The sequence below is a fragment of the Ambystoma mexicanum genome, chromosome 2p (assembly GCF_040938575.1).
Source record: "Ambystoma mexicanum isolate Mex_15411 chromosome 2p, UKY_AmexF1_1, whole genome shotgun sequence".
Lineage (NCBI taxonomy): Eukaryota > Metazoa > Chordata > Amphibia > Caudata > Ambystomatidae > Ambystoma > Ambystoma mexicanum.
The window spans coordinates 989213739-989229989 of NC_090923.1; the positions used below are offsets into that span (position 1 = coordinate 989213739).

Genomic DNA, 16251 nt, shown 5'->3' on the forward strand with positions numbered 1-16251 from the left:
CAAATGATGAGAGCGGGATAACAAACCAATACAGCAATAATGTTACATCAAGCATTAAGGGACAGATTGGTGAAGATGGGGTTTTAGACGTAGTTTAAATTGGGTTAGAGCGAATTGAAAGAGGAAGAGAATTCCAGAGAGCAGGAGCAAGCGGTTGAAAGGAGCGAAACCAAGAGGGAGCGCAAGGGGGGCTGTAGAAAAGAAAGACAACTGGGAGGCAGAGCATAGATCTCTAGAGAGATGGTATGAAGACACCAAAGAGCATAAATAAGGGGGAGAAAAAGCATGAATGCATTTGAAAACAAAACACAAAAATGAAGCTCCAGACATCGCTTAATTGGGAGCCAATGTAGACGAGCCAGATAGTGAGAGATGCTGGCAGATCAGGGGAGACCAAATAGAATGTACCGAAGCGTGAAGAATGGAGTGTAATTAGACAAGCCGACATATAGATAACTGCAGTAGTTGAGCTGGGACAACACAACACACAACAACACAAGAGATTGAAGTAGGGTTTTAGTAGAAGAAACAGTTGAAGCTTAATTTTCCTAATATTAAACAGCATGAAATGTCACGACTGGATGGAGGTGATTTGAGGTTGTAAAGAAAAAGCGGAATAAAAAATAAAACCAAGGTTGCAAGCTTGGGGATTGACCGTAGGCTGCAGAGGAGGAAACAAAATGGTCTAGGGAGAAGGAATAGAAAGAGTGTACAGAAAGTATAATATTTCAGTCTTTTTTGGATTGAGGCAAACAAACCTGGAAGCTATGCTGGATTGTACAGCACAGAGATACCAAGAAAGGCGGTAGTGAATAGCATCAGTGAAAGAAGGAAAAGAGAGAAAGAACTGTGTGTCATTGGCGCATGGAAACCGAAATCAAGGATCACTGATGCAAGGGGCGAAGTATATGAACAGAAGAGGGCCAAGAACAGAACCCCGGGGAACCCCATAAGAAAGATGAAGGGATTGAGCAAAAGAACCTTTCCAAGAAACTGAGAATGAGTGCCCAGACAAATAAGAGTGGAACTAACAAAGGGAAGAGTCGGATAGAGGGAAAGGAGTGTAGAAAGAAGAATATGGTGCTCCACAGTGTTAAAGGCGGCACTTAAATCGAGAAGAACAAGAATGGAAGAGTTCTTAAGGTAACAAGCATAAAAGATAGTGTTGGATACTGTGAGAAACCAGGACACTCATCGCTTTTGGATCCAGTTCCTACAGCAGTTTGGAGACGGCAACTCAACAAGAGAAGAAAGAGGGCATAACAGGAGGGGGATTGCAAGGATGCAAGTTCCCTTGACCTTTCTGACAAGAAACTGTTACTTTCAAGAGCCCTTGAGATTAGAAAGCGGAAGGCCAGGAAACCAGGCTGAAGAATCCTGCATTGTGTGTCAGAGATACCCGAGGCCCCCCTGCTTCACTAAAGAAGGCGAGTAGAAGCAGCAACCGCTGTGGTTCAGTTCTTGGCTCTGAGAACAAAGCGGCGCCAGTGAAATCAACACAGCCGGTGAGTTGGGATGACCGACACAAGACCGGTCTGTGTTGAAGCCAAGGTTGCAAGCAGCAACATTGTATGGCGAGTGAATGAAAATTGTTAAAACTTGTGTGATAAAAGACACAAGTAAAGTTGAACTGCTGATGAGTGTTTGAACTTTGAAGAGACTTTGATACGGTACCTTTGACTGAGTAGTCCGGCACCGTGTGGGTGCTCAGTCGAAGGTCTCTTTAAGGTGTGAAGTGGCAGAAGTGAAAGTTCAAAGGGATATATTAAGTAGAGAACAAAGAATTTTGAATCAAAGTGGTCCTACGACGGGTCAAGCAGAATCCTGCACACAGTCAAAAGTCTTCCATTTTGATATAGTAAAGAACGTTTGGAAAATGAGATAAATTGGGTCTGAGCCCGGCGGAGGGGGACCAGGGGTGAACTGTGTATCACCAGAGAAGTTGTGCATATTAGAATTGAATAGCAAAGAGACATTGGCACAGAAGGTCCTGATACTGAGATTTTAAACTGCATCCTCATGCTATAAAAGCCAGATTATGTGCTAAGCTCGAGTATGCTGCCTTGTCCCGTGCTGAAAACGTGGAAAAGGTTAGCTATCGGCTCAACAATCCTGACGCATCATTTCTTGAACACTTTTCTTTTGTATAACATTTTCCCACATCATTTGTATTTAGAAGTAAGGATTGGCAATAGGTTTATTAGTATAGGCCCTTTTATTTTGACCAGACTCTAATAGGACTGCGTTCTTTATTATTTGATGGTCGTAGCTTGCTCCAATTTTTAGATTTTCAAACCCAATTGAAGTTCAATAAACACCCTTGAACTGTGATCACTTGTCTGTCTTCACTGTTTGGTACTATGCTTTCCTTACAATACAAAAAGAACTGCAGTCTCAGTAGAAAAACCGTGGCTAAAACCAGATTGAGGGAGAAGAAGAGTGTAAGAAGTGAGGTACAAGATATGTTGTACATAAATGAGATGCACAAGGATTTTCAAATGATAGGGCCAGAGACAAATAGGGTGGTAATTGGCAGGGTCAGTAGGAGTGAGGGGAAAGTATTTTAAGAAGGGGAATAATAGCATGGCTTTAAAGCTAAACACACACTTCCGGAAGGAGGAGACACATCAAAAAGAGCAGTCAAAAAAGGAATAACGTGGTCCGAAGGGGCAGCAGTAGATTGAGAGTGTGAGATAACAATAGCAACCTCAGTCTCGGAGATTGGTAAGAAGGAAAAAGAGGAGTGGTCCAAAGGTGGCCCTGTGGAGGGAGCGATGGGAGAGAGAGGAGGACAGGGGGGTGAGAGCACAAGAAGAGAGGACCTAATTTTCTCAATTTTAGAACAGAAAAAGGTCAGAGGCTCTAAGAGATGACAAGTGTGCAGGGTCAACTATTAGCAATCAAGATGTCATGTTTGCTCTCATGATATCTACAAACTCTTTCCAGAGCCTGGTGACATCTGATAGTCCATGCCCACCTTTGAATAATAAAATGCAGATCACGGAAAATAAGCTCATCTTGCCTCTCACTTAACCAGCTGTTACTACACAAGGTGTTACGGCCACTTCCACAGCTGATCTCATTGAGCCTTGTCCCCCATCTTTCTTTCTGAATCTGTTAAACATCTACATAATTGCCCCTCTATAAAATGCACACTTTTGAATACATCTTCCCTTGTGCAACACTCCACTGAGGTGGCCGATCTTATGCGTGAATTTGGAATTGACGTTATCTTTTTAATAGAGACATGGCTCCATCCGGCTGCTGGCCCTTCTTTATCACTGGCTGTACCCGACTCCCACTTTAATATTCATAAAGACTGACCAAACAGTGTTTGAGGGGGAGTTGCTAATATTTATTCTAAAGATTTTAAGATTAATTCGTTTGATGTTCACCCTATTTCTGGGTGTGAAACTGTGCACGTCAAACTAATGGTAAATCCCAATGTGACATATATCATCGTCCTGTTGATATGCCCGAGTTTAAAAACCTTTGAATTGAGACAACAGAGCTTTTTCTGACCAACACATCTACTAATGTAATCTTGCGTGATCTTAATCTAGGATATTCGGGCACTAATGATAAGCATGCACTTTACTGTTTACCCACTGTGAAGGCATTATGAAGTAAGAAACAAAAAACAGTTTAAACTTTCTACTCAAAAGCTTTATTTTTCTTAAATGTCAGGATGGAGCAAGGCCTAACCTGCCCTATACTAAGGTGGGATTTCCCCTTGCTAAAGGAAACTAAGGATAGTCTACGTCAGTAAGTTAGAATCAAAAGTCTATCTGTGTTGAAAACCTATACTTGCACTCACAATTTAACTGTATGCGATGTGTAGGAATGTCTGCAGCAAAAGGAATAGTGTTAAAAAATAAAGTTGTGAGCTTCTTCCAGCTCCAAAAAAGGTCTTGGGGTTCCCTTCCCCAAAAGTTCACCACAGTTCACAAAGCCTTGGGGCTCCCTTCCCCAAGAGTTAAATTCTTCCAGCTTTCAAAACCAATATCAGTTCAAAATCTTACAGCTTTCTAAACAATGGCAGTTCAAAACTTTTCAATAGTTCACATAGATTGCTCCTTTTCAGTTCACTTCAACACAAACATCTTGACATTTGCTTTCCTTGGCTTGTTTCGAGTAGGGGGGTCACTCAGTCTAGGCGCAGTTGTCAGACCACACTGTTCACCCATTAAATGTCATGCAACCGATGCCCCTATGCACTTAATTATGCTTTCTGTATTCCGCTGGCTTTTGGCAACACAGATTTTCTCCCTCTTAACCTGTAGTTCCTTGGGTTCCTTTATATTTGGCCAATGCTCAGTTTTCCAACTCATATATTTATTGGCAATCTTCTGACCACCGCTTGTGGTCTCCACTCACATTTCATATTCTTCATTATAGCTTTCTGGCTTTTCCACCACTTGGGGCTCACACATGTAATTCCGTGGGAATTCCCATTAGTACCATCTTGCTTTTATTTCCTGCATAAGTGCTCATCACTTGCTTTTGTTCTATATGGTATCCAAATCTACTCTTTAAGTCTTTCAGTCATTTTGTTATTCAATGATCAAAACCTCTTGTAATAGCTTGTAGGTTGTTGTAGGTTGTTCGACATTCAAATATACTTGCGGTGGCCTACCATAGTACTTCTAACAATTCTCAGCTTGTTCAGCATTCTTACACGCTCGTTTCCAGTCCCCGGAGTGCCCCGGTACGAGTGTTCTCCTCTGTTCACTCACTGGTAGTATGCAACAGCTCCTTTGGGTTTCTCGATTTAGCTTCCCGGCATCGCTGTGCTCCGCCGTCCTGTCGCTGGAGTCACAGCGAGCAGTCTTGCCGTTTTGGGATTCTTCAGCACGTAGCTCTGCTACTCCCCAGTGCGTGCTACTGAGAGCACCACTCGCTCCCTCAGAGACTTGTGGCTATCAGGAGGCTTCCGCTGTGAGCTCCGGACAGGGTGAACATCAGGGTCTTGGACCCTCTCACGGCCAGCTTCTGCCCCGGCATCTCTCTTGCACTCCTGCTCAACACGGCTTCTCTCAAGCCTATTCCTCTTCTGCCTGTTCCACTTCTCCAGGCCATCTCTCTCATTGTGCTGGGCTGTCACCATTTTTATACACCTGTGACCTGTTAATTGACTGCAGGAGCGAATTCTTAACTTTAATTGCCTGACCAGGTGAAACCTTTTATCTGGACATGCCTGGCTATTGCAACCAAACTCCTCCAAGGCCTACTTCCTCGTCTCAGTACCAAAGTGGTGTTTAGGGGAGTTTGAATGAATGTAAGTGTGCATAACTCCCAGTTGTTTCCACCTCGTCCCAGTATTAAGGTGAAATGTCTGTGGAACATTTTGGGTGGAAGAAAGGGATAAAGACTGATAGCCTATAAATACATGGGGAATAGTGTTACACCGCTCCCCCCGCCCAACTTCACTTACCTTAAGGGGCTTCCCAGCTGGGATTTGGTGTCTCTACCCCGTTGGTGCTTTCCCCCGGCTTCGGCCCGTGAGGTCACAGCATTTCGTGGGCACAGCCATTCTGGAGTCACTGCGCATGCATGTACTGCCGTGGTCCTCATTCCGCGCATACGCAGTTTATAGGGCACTGGGCAACTTTCGGCTTGCTGTTCAAGCCTCTTTGTGGTGCCGGCACCATATAACGCTAGATGACCTTTTCCTCCTTGCGTCTTAACGCGTTGGTTTTTCCCTGTGTTGTGCTCTGGAATCAAGCGTTCCAGTTCCTCATCTCCTTGCCCACTTGTTGGGGTCCTTGTCCTTGTTTGTCATGGCCATTGGCCAGGAACCACAGACCCCACAACATAGAGGGTCCAGTTGGACTCTGGTGGTCAGGCACATGAATAAATGTGCACTGCACACTTCTATTTTTGTGCAAGGTGCTCGTCTCCCCTGCAGGGAACTCCACTTGCATCCAGTTTGGGCGTGGCCTTGAGAAAGAGCTGGGCTGCATGTGCAGCATCCTTTAGGAGTGGCAGGGTGGGGCCATGAGTCAGAACTAATGGGCGTGGCCGGAGTCAGGCTATTTAAGGCTTCCCCGCCTGCATGCAATCGCTTCGCGTTAATCTGCTTATGGCAGCGTAACGTTCACCGCCACCTGAGCGCATCCTTACCTGCTTCCAGCTACCTCAGCCTGAACGCATCCTTACTTGTTTTCAGCTACCAGCCACAGCACTTAGCCGGGAATCGGCTTACAGCCAGCATCATCGTAGACCCAGGCATTCTTCATCCGCTTGCAGACCTCCGGAACACAGCGTTCACGCCGACATTCCACCACGAGCAATCCATCGGAAGACAGAACCTGCAAGAGAAAAAGATAAAGACAGGTTAGAATTTGCAAAAGACATTACGTTTAAGGTTGCGCTTTGACAAATCCTCGCGCTAGACCTTAAATCAACACTCACCTTCCGTCGGTGCATTGCGAACTCCGTTCTCTTCCCATTGGGCCCCGCTTCATGCACCGCAACTACCGCTAGGCCGCATATCACCTACTGGGAGAAAGCGGAGGAAAGACATTATCAAAAGGATACGGACAATAATCAAGATTTTCTTTTTTATTATTTGATTGTATTTGGTTTACAGTCTACATACAATAGATAAAAAAAACCTTTACAATTTGATGTTCAACCTTCTGAAATAAAATTTTACAAGTCATTTTCTTTGGTCTTGCTTGTTTCCGATAAGTTAAGAAAGAAGAGACAGAAAGCGAAAATAAAAATAATCAAGAATCAATACTACAATATCTTAAAAGCCATAAGACATTTACCTTAGGAGTGGTTCAGCCACAGCCGGTCTGGGCTGCCACGCACATGGGCCAGTGAAGGAACTTGGTCCATCAAACGCGCCCCTGCTGTGAGAAGCAGGACAGAGAGCTCGCCATCATCAATAAACAGGTGATACTATATGGGTCGGCGCATGCTCACCACATACTGAGAAGAAGGGTTTGAGAGAGACAGCAGTCATATCGCAGCATTCTCATGCTCTCTCATATCCTCGCTGGGGCAGTGCCAACAACCAGCGCAGTCCACAGCACACGAGCAGGGGAAGAAGCCTGACAAGGGGAATCCACTTCAAGTGAGGGCTGCAACCGTGCGCCAACGTCCCCTTGTCCTGCTGAACCATGGTTCTTCTGCCCTGTGCCCTGCCCTGCCACCTTTTGCATTCCTTTCCTTTTTGGTTGCCTTACTGGTTCTTTTAGCCGCTTCCTGGCTTCCTTTTATGTCTTTCCTCATGCTGCAGTCCCTGCCTATTCCGTTGTACCTGTCCATATTTTTGACCTGCTTTGGACCACACCATACCAGTCCATATTTTTGACCTACTTGGGGCCAGACCATCCCCTAGAAGTCTTCACCTACCATCTACTTCCTCTACAGAGACAGCCTTGGACTTTGGAACTCAGCCTGGCCTTCCCAGTCAATGCTTGCACTGTTGCTATCTCACGTTAATCTGGGAAGGTCTGTCCCGTGGCATGGAAAGTTGATTCAAGAACCCCCAGCTGCAGCCTGGTGGGTCTTGGGTTGGTTTCTCGCATTGCATTATCTTCACAGCATTAGACAGCCTGGCGGCATCAGCCCAAGCATCTGGAAAATCAGGTACGCAGCGCCAGCAAGACGTCCTGCTTAATAAATGCAAGGTTTACTTTGACAAGGGAAAGGGGGATCATGTCTCGCCCAAAGGCATTCTCTTCCTACTGCCCTAGTTCCCTCCACCCAAGTGATCTTTCCTCGCATATCCACCCCCAGGGAGGGATCCAAAAGCGATGGCCTTTCCCTGGCCACCTGAGAGGACCACCAAGGGGGAGAAGTGAGGACGCCCTCATGTTCCTCACACCACTCTTGCTGAGTTAGACATCTCTGAATTAGTTAGAGTCCCCATGCATGAGAAGGGTCGCACTATTGACTGGATAGTTACTAATACATTTCATAATAAACATTAACCCCACTATTTGTCTGTGGTCAGAACATTGCACGATAGTTTTCGAATTGTTACTGCTGAGTAAAGAGAAGGCGACTCCTATTAACACGACTAACATTTTAGGTCGTAATATCAGTAAGATCTATCCACAAGCTATGGCCCCATGCTTAATCCACCGTTAGAGGATTCATTTTTTGTAAAATCCCTTGAACAAAATGTTGATTTATATCATGCTTTCTTACGGTTGGCTTTGGATGTTGTCTCTCGGCGTAAGTCAAAACCTGAGTCCTGCAAAAAAGGAGAGCCACTGACAGATCTATCATAAGAAATCTTTGCATGGTCTAAAGAAAAGTCGAAAGGAAATGGCGTAAATCAGGCCTTAACAAGCATAAAATAGAGTAGGCCAATGCTCAGGCCCAATACAGGCTAGCTCTCACCTCCAAAAAGGAGTTCTATAATAACACAATTTCCAATGTGCAAAATGCTACCAAAGAACTATTTAGCCTTTTGTGCACCCTTCAGGAAGGGCACACTATATCCACCGGCTCCCTGCCTCTCTCACATGGTGCAATAAATGAATGTCGTTCTTCGACCAAAAAATAACCAAGATCAGGGCCAATATCACTGCCAAACTATGATCTAAGCGGTCATCTGATGATTCTCCTGATCCTCTGGGACCCTCATTAGGGCTCTTGAGAGCTACTGATAATACTATTCCAGAGTTTGCATTCTCAGGTGTCTATTGAATAAGTTCCTAGAATTATTCTGGAACTTAAAGCCACTAACTGTGCCAATGATGTATGTCATGGCAAGGTCATTAAAGACTGTGCTGCTTCCTCAGTGCAAGCCATCACTGCAATAGCCAATGAGTGCTTTTCTACTGGCATTATTCCCGACTCTCCTGAAGAAGACGAAAAGAAGAAAAAGGCTTCCTTGGGTTCTTCCAATCCCTGTAATTATCAGCCTATCAATAATATCAGTTTCTTTCTTACAATCCTGGATAGAATTGCTTATTTACAGCTATAGCTCTTTGTCATATCTCATCACCAGTCTGGTTTTACACCAGCTCACAGTACAGAAACCTCTATGCTGGACATATAGTCCGGCATATTCGATATTCTGGATGAGAGCTAAGCCTGTTTGATGTTCCTGGACCCATCAGCAGCGTTTGACGTGCTTGATCATGGCATCCTTTTGTCATGCCTTGCACATGTTCTCAACCTCGATCATTTGCTGGATTAGCTCTTTTCTACGAGGAAGGTCCGCCTCAGTGGTGATGGGCCAGTATTCATCTTACTCCTACCCGATTACACCGGCAGTCCCTCAGGGTGCATGCATGTCGTCTCCTCTTTTTAATTTGTACATAAAACCCCTCCACAATCTCCTGATTAGTCATAAAATCCAGTTTCAAAACTACGCTGATTATACTGCTGTTCTTGCCACCTGGTGATATTGTTAGACACTAATCACATCAATAACATCTTCAACATCCTGAACATCTTCAACATCAACTGGCTGTGTCTAAATGACCAAAAGACTGAGCTACATTTATTGGCTGCCCCTAATACCATCAAGAAATTCAGAAATTCCTGTGACTTTGCCCATAAACACACATTTCATTCCTATACTGAGGAAAGCTAAATCGTTGGATATTTATCTTAATACTGAGATGAATATGGATGCTCAAGTTTCAAGCAGAGTTAGCTTCAGCCACTATTACCTTTGTTTGCCCCGCCAGAAAAGGCCACTCATCTCTGAATCCAATGCTGCTACCATAGCCAAGGCCATCATAGGAGCAAAACTTGTTTTATGGAAATGCACTGTTTGCAGGAGCACCATCATATGAGATTAAAAGACTCCAAGTGATACAAAATGCTGCAGCTCTGATTGTGGTTAATATTCCCAGAAGGTTCCACATCACTCCAATGTTGACAAGTTTGCACTAGTTGCCAGTTGCTCAGCGAATAAAGTACAAAACCAGGAGTAACATCCACAAATATATATGGTGATGCCCCATTTCATCTAAAGGCTCAATTGAGACTTCACAAACCATCTTGCTCACTTCATTTTAGTACACAACAACTCCTAACCTGTAAGTGCTACAAGCATAACCGTGCTGTTGGCAGATCACTTCAGACAAAAGCCAAAGATTATTGGAATATGCTACCACCTCACTTGCGCTCCGATTCTAACCTTGTTTCCTTCAAAAAACTGTTGAAAACACATTAGTTTAGAGATCACTTTACATAATTCTCATGGTCTCACTTTGGTCTGACTTCATGATAGCCGTCCTTTTCGCTTCATTGTTTTCACATGTGTTTTTCGTGTTTTGTCCGTCTTGGCCATGTTTAATGTTTGAATGCGCTTTGACACCTATGGGCTAAAGTGCTTTATAAATAAATAAAAAGGAGGGAGGCGGAGCAAGGAGTTTATACATAGTGGAATGCAAATGTTTTGGTAGAAAACTTTGGGCTTTAATAAACAATTGGAAATAATCAGCTTTAGCTTACTTAAGGAACAGAGCGAAAGATTGTAAACGTTCAGAGAATAGAGAAAAATTAGAAGAGGGCCTGGATTGCAACCACTGGTGTTCAGCTCTGTGGCGCTGGATCCTCAGTGATGACTCAGAAAACCAAGAGCGGGGGAGGATTACTTTTAGGTTTAAATTCAGATGGAGGACAAAAAGTATCTGTAGATTAAGTAATTGTATGATGCAGATTATTAACAAGCGCCATCAATGCTAGAAGAACAAGAATCAGAAGAACGAGAAAGATGAGAGAAAATGGAGATTCAATAGAGCTACAGAGGGGTCAGTCTACTGAAAAGAAGATCCTGTGAAGAACCCAGCCCTTGACATACATGGGTGGGGAAGAAAGCAGGTTTAAGTTCTAGGTAAAAGATGAGAAGACCCAAGCACAGGAAGGAGGATCGGACGAGGAGCTGGGGATGTTGAAGTTGCCAAAGAGAATAAGAGGTGTAGCAAGGTTAGAGAATATTAGGGGTGTACCGAATAGTAGATTTAAGTATTCGGTCGAATACCGAATAGTTGGATAAGTATTCAGCCGGAGCTGAATAATCACCTTTTTAATAAATAAATGTACGTAGGCAATAAAAACACTCTGTAAATCAAGACCACACTTTAAAATATGTATGTCCATTATTTATTGCATTTCTTTTCTTTGTTGTCTACGGAAGATGTTTGTGTGAACCATGAAAGGAATACATTATAAGAAAATACCATGTTCAATAACAGCACACTTTGTTTACATTCATAGGTGTTGCTTGTTGGGCAGGGCCCAAGTAACTAAGACTAGCCCAAATGTATAGTATGAATATATGCATTCACTGAGGGGAGGCTGGGATGTGTCTACTTGTACTTTCAAATGTTCCTTTTTAGGCCTGCCCATCTTTAGACTTCTGGGTCCAGCAAGGCACTGAAACACAAAAGGAATGATTACATCTATTAGCACCCTGCTGACTGCTGATGTGCTACTGAATACAAACCTTTGGGGGTGTTAAAGCCATGCTTTCTACCTGTGGGGATGAAGCATTTGAAAAATGTCTGTTTATTATAAGATAGTATGTTTCTTTCTTTTTCAGGTGGGGTATGTTTGTGGTATTTCAGGTGCATGGTAAAAGACACGAGACAGATATATATAGGGAGTGCTGAGTACTGAATCATGGTTCTCGGCTGACCCTATAGGGAAGGGACAATGCTGATTTTCAAATCTTTAATTGTCAGGTGCATGTTTGTTTTACTTATTTGTTTCACTTGTACATCCACTTTGTCCGATGTTCTTAAATTGTAGACTTAAATCTCCTCTTCATTTACACATATCCCTCTTATTTTAACTCTGTAATGATGGGAGGAATACTTCTGCCGTCACAGATTGGGGCATTTTGGTTACAAAATATAGCCACATTCTTTAGTAACATCTGTAACTTGTACTCAATTCAAAGGGACTGATTTTGGCAACACGAGAAAGTTGCAGGGCAGGAATTGTAACCTATGTTTTGATTTTAAAAGCTCCTCTTGCTGCCTTAGGCACACTTCCCACTGAGACACTTTACATGCTTTATCATCCTGACAGTTGGCTGAATATAGTTCTTTGCTGCAGGCACATTACCTCCTCAGCTATTTTACTGGGGGTTTGGTCATTACTGGGATCTCTAGCAATATTAATCCATTTAATAAAATTATTTGGATTGGGAATTGGTAGGATTGGATCCTGTAACTTTCAGATTTCTCACACAGGCCATTAGCAAATCAATAAGCGCCTAAAGAAAATACAATTTTCCAATAGCAACCTTTATTCCAGCTCGATGCTTTTCAACTGTAAAGTACCAGGGATACCAGAGATACATTCAAGATATTGAGTTTTGCTTCAGCTCACCTCTCACCAGCAAACCACCAGATGAAAGTCTGTCTGTCCAGCGCATGAAGGGCAGGGACTTTCTTTGGACTTAAAGTAACAGCAGCATTTGTTAAATGATCCTTTGAAATGATAAACATGACATGCTGGAATGATCCCAGGCAATCAGTCAAAGCAGTACTTAATGTATTTTGTAGGGGAAACTATTCAGCTTCGAGTGATAAGTATGTATTAGTCCAAAGCTGAATATCTAATTTTCAGCTGGAATTCGTCTGAATACTTACTCGAAGCCGAATTTCGGTATACATCGCTAGAGAATATAGAAAGAAAAGAGTCAGTCGTCGGGAAAAGAACTAAGTGGGCCTGGGGGGCAATAAAGAACCAGGACAGTAAGCGGGTAAGGTGCAGAGAAAACGAGAGCATGAAATTCTAAGAATAAAAAGGGGAAAGAAGAAAAGGGAAAGGAGTAGTAACCCAACAAGGGTGAAGGAGGGGCAGTCCCCCAACCCCAGGTGAGAGGGCTGCAAAGTATGTGAGAAAGAAGAAACTGTGAAGTAAAAGCAGCTTGAGTAGTAGTATCAAAGTGGCTTATCCAAGTCTCTGTGATACCAACTAAATCAAAGTTGTGCGAAATAAATAAGTCAAGAACAAATTCAGTTTTAGGCACTGTGGAACTAGCGTTCTAGAGCTCATATTGAATAGGGGATAGGGAAGGGAAATGTAGATCAGGATAGATAAGATATGAAAGATGAGGTAAACGTAAAGAATGCTGATGACGAGAAAAGGAGAAATGCACAGGGATATTCATGAGAAAGAGTAGATTTTACTGGAGAAGAAGCAGTGAAGTAACAAGTACCATTATTGCAGCTGGGTAGGTGAATCCATCATAACCAGAAGGACAGGCCTTTTCTTAACACATAACCTATTCTTTTTAGTGCTTGTCTGATAAAAGAAAATATGCTAGCATTCTATCACAGTCTTGCAAGAGGATTGGGGTTGGAGGCCTGTGGTGGAAATGTTCGAGGGAGAAAAGAACGAAAGTAATTTTTCTGAGAACGTTCTGTCTTTTCTCCCCTGAACATTGCAGCCACAGCCTTCCAACCCCACCCAACCCCACACCCCTACTTACCTTGTCGTGGCACACTTCGCTGTGGGCTGCCGACTCGCTGTGCCCCTGCAACGCCTGTTCCATTTCACTTCCGTGATCGGGAACCGGCGCTGCAGGGTCCTTTCCTCTTTTTTTTTAAAAAACTTCATACAGGATCAGCTGCAAGGGATACCCCCACGACCCCCATTCGTGAACAAGGGTGTGGGGTAGACCCTCGCAACACCTGCAGCCCTTGCCACCAAATGGGGGATTTGGTCAAACTTTTCAGGCAAATTTGAATTTTCGAACGACCCAAATTCGGTCAAATCTCTAATTCGGGCTTTCTTTCCAGGCTTGTTGGATGTTTCCCTTGCAAGATACATTCTCGTTTATCCAGAAGTGACTGGCTCTGGAACGCTCTGCTCAATTTCTTTGGAACCACAAACCTACTACATTTCAGAAAACATGGCTCTACTCTCTGGGCTTTAACTGTCTTTTCTCTTTCAGGTCCACTTGGCAGGTGCCTTGGCGCTTTATTGCAATGCATGCACTCTATAAATCTTCAACATCAGAATACATTTCTTCTATCCCACCCATCTAGGCATTTAATAAAGGAGCTCTAGTTATTTGATTGTGTATGACCTTTCCTCTGCTTCTTTGCCAACTTGCTATGGTTAAGAAAAACAGATGTTGGGCAATCCAACTGTCTTCCGCTCAAGTAGGATGGTTCACAATCATCTAATTCAAAGTTGATTCTCTGTAAGACAATAAAGAACAGTGAGATATTGAAACAAATGTATTTTCCCTCTTGGTCATAAATTTGCTTCACAATCACATACCCATATATGCTTCCAATTAGATCTCCATAGTGTGAGAAACCTGAGGCTATTCTCACTTCCATTGCCCATGGATCCTTTGCGCAGGTGGCCAGGGAAAGGCCATCGCTTTTGGATCCCAACCCTGGGGGTGGACTAGTGAGGGAGGATCAACTGGGTGGAGGGTCTGTGAGGACTGGGATGCCCTTGGGAGAGACATGGGGCCTCATTACGAGTATGGCGGTAACCCACCGGTGCTACTGGCGGGTTGCTGCCATACCCATAACACCAGATCCGGCGACTGACTTCCCGGTGCCACCAGGACATTACAAGTCCCGGCAGAGCGGGAAGTCAGACGGGGGATTCGGTAAGTTATTGACTCCACAGGAATGGGGACTCGGAAGCACTGGCACTGTTGATAATGGTGCCGGTTCTTCCTTGACATCTCTGCCTACCAGGGCTGCTTCGCCCGGCCGGCTCAGACCTGTCGGCCCTGGCAGGCAGACTTGTAGTGTGGCAGCCTGGAAACAAGGGTGCCTGTACCCTTGTTACCGGACCGCCACATTCGTAATGAGGCCCATGGTATCCCCCTTTTCCTGCTAATGACCAACCCTTCCCCGTCTTCATGGGGCATTAGAAATTACCCCCCCCTCCCCGACTTCCTCTTGATTGACTACAAAAAGTACTGAGACGAGGAAGACTCAACCGGGAGTAATGAAGACTGGTTGCTTTCACCACTTGGGTAATGGGAAGATGAAGAGGCCTGCTGAGAGCAGTAATTATTCATTATAATGAATTATAATTGTTTTTTTTATAACACGCTTAATACCGAAGAGGTTTCTAAGTGCGGACCTGGGATTCAAACCTGTGTTGCTCTCCATCGTCTTGCTTCCAAGATGAGCGTGTTGCCACTGAGCTATACTTGAAATGCAAGTAGAGGTCAGGCATGTCCCCTTAAAGATGGTCAGGCAAGGCTAATTGTGAACTTGCACCTGCAGCCTGTTAAAGCGCTGCAGGTGTATAAAAAACACCACCAAATGAGAGTGACGGGAGCAGTGGCAGTGAAATTGCAGCAGCACAGAGGCCAAGAAGAACAGCAACGGGCTGTTCTTGTGCAGCACGCTTATGGTTCAGGGAAGAGTGGCCTGAGAGCTGGGACTCTGTGGAACCAAAAGAGGCGTTATACGGGAGCTGTGCCCAAAAGCTGCCCCTTTTTCTATTGCTCGAGTTGCTCATTCTCCTGGGGCCAGAAGCCGACACAGGAGTGCTTGAGGGGCAGGAGGTGGAGCCCTGAAGCAAAGACCAGAAGGCCAGAATATCTGCGCTGCAGGAACCTGAAACAAAGCAACCAGTGAGTTTCTAAGCAATCAGAAACCCGGTATGCGAGTGTTTGATCTTACACGCAATGATATTTTGTATCAGAGTGGTCGCGTGAATCGTGAGGCACGTTTTCGACATCTCCTATTCGAATCCTTGCGAACAATAAGACTTGTTAACTGTGCAATTAGAGTGAATACTTTGTTACGGAGTAGTTGCGTGCAGGTGAAAGCACATTTTCGAAAGTCTCTGCACGCTGGGCATATTTAAAAACGAACTACAACGATATATTACAATGAAGCTAATTGAAAATAGCAATAGAGTTACATGCAAACCTTTAAGCATTATTGAATGCTGAACGGAAAGACCAATGTTTAAACAATATATCTATGCATTTTTGAATACAGCACTGAAAGAAAACCATTACTTATGAAGATGCTAAAAGAAATGAAGCTTTTCCACCTAACTAAATACACTGTGTGCCAATTCTTAAAGTGAATGAAATTTATGTTGCAAGCAATGTTAACATATATTATTTCTACAGAACAATTGAGTGTTACCAATGTTTAAAGAACTCTAAAGTGAATACAACTTTCACAAGGCCAGCAAATTCAATGTCAATGTTTATTTCAACTGAAAGTGAATGGAACTCTGAGAAACGAACATTAAAAGGTGAATTTAACTGAACTGCCATTTTCAACTGAAACATTTTGTGGTGCATGACCAGCAATAAGA

The 16251-nt window shown here is 43.8% G+C and overlaps 1 protein-coding gene across 2 annotated transcripts in view; it reads left to right on the forward strand.

Moving 5' to 3' along the window:
• The window catches only part of EIF1AD (eukaryotic translation initiation factor 1A domain containing), a 505590-nt gene that overhangs the window by 91761 nt on the left and 397578 nt on the right, over positions 1 to 16251 (forward strand). The gene's annotated exons all lie outside the window — the stretch shown is intronic.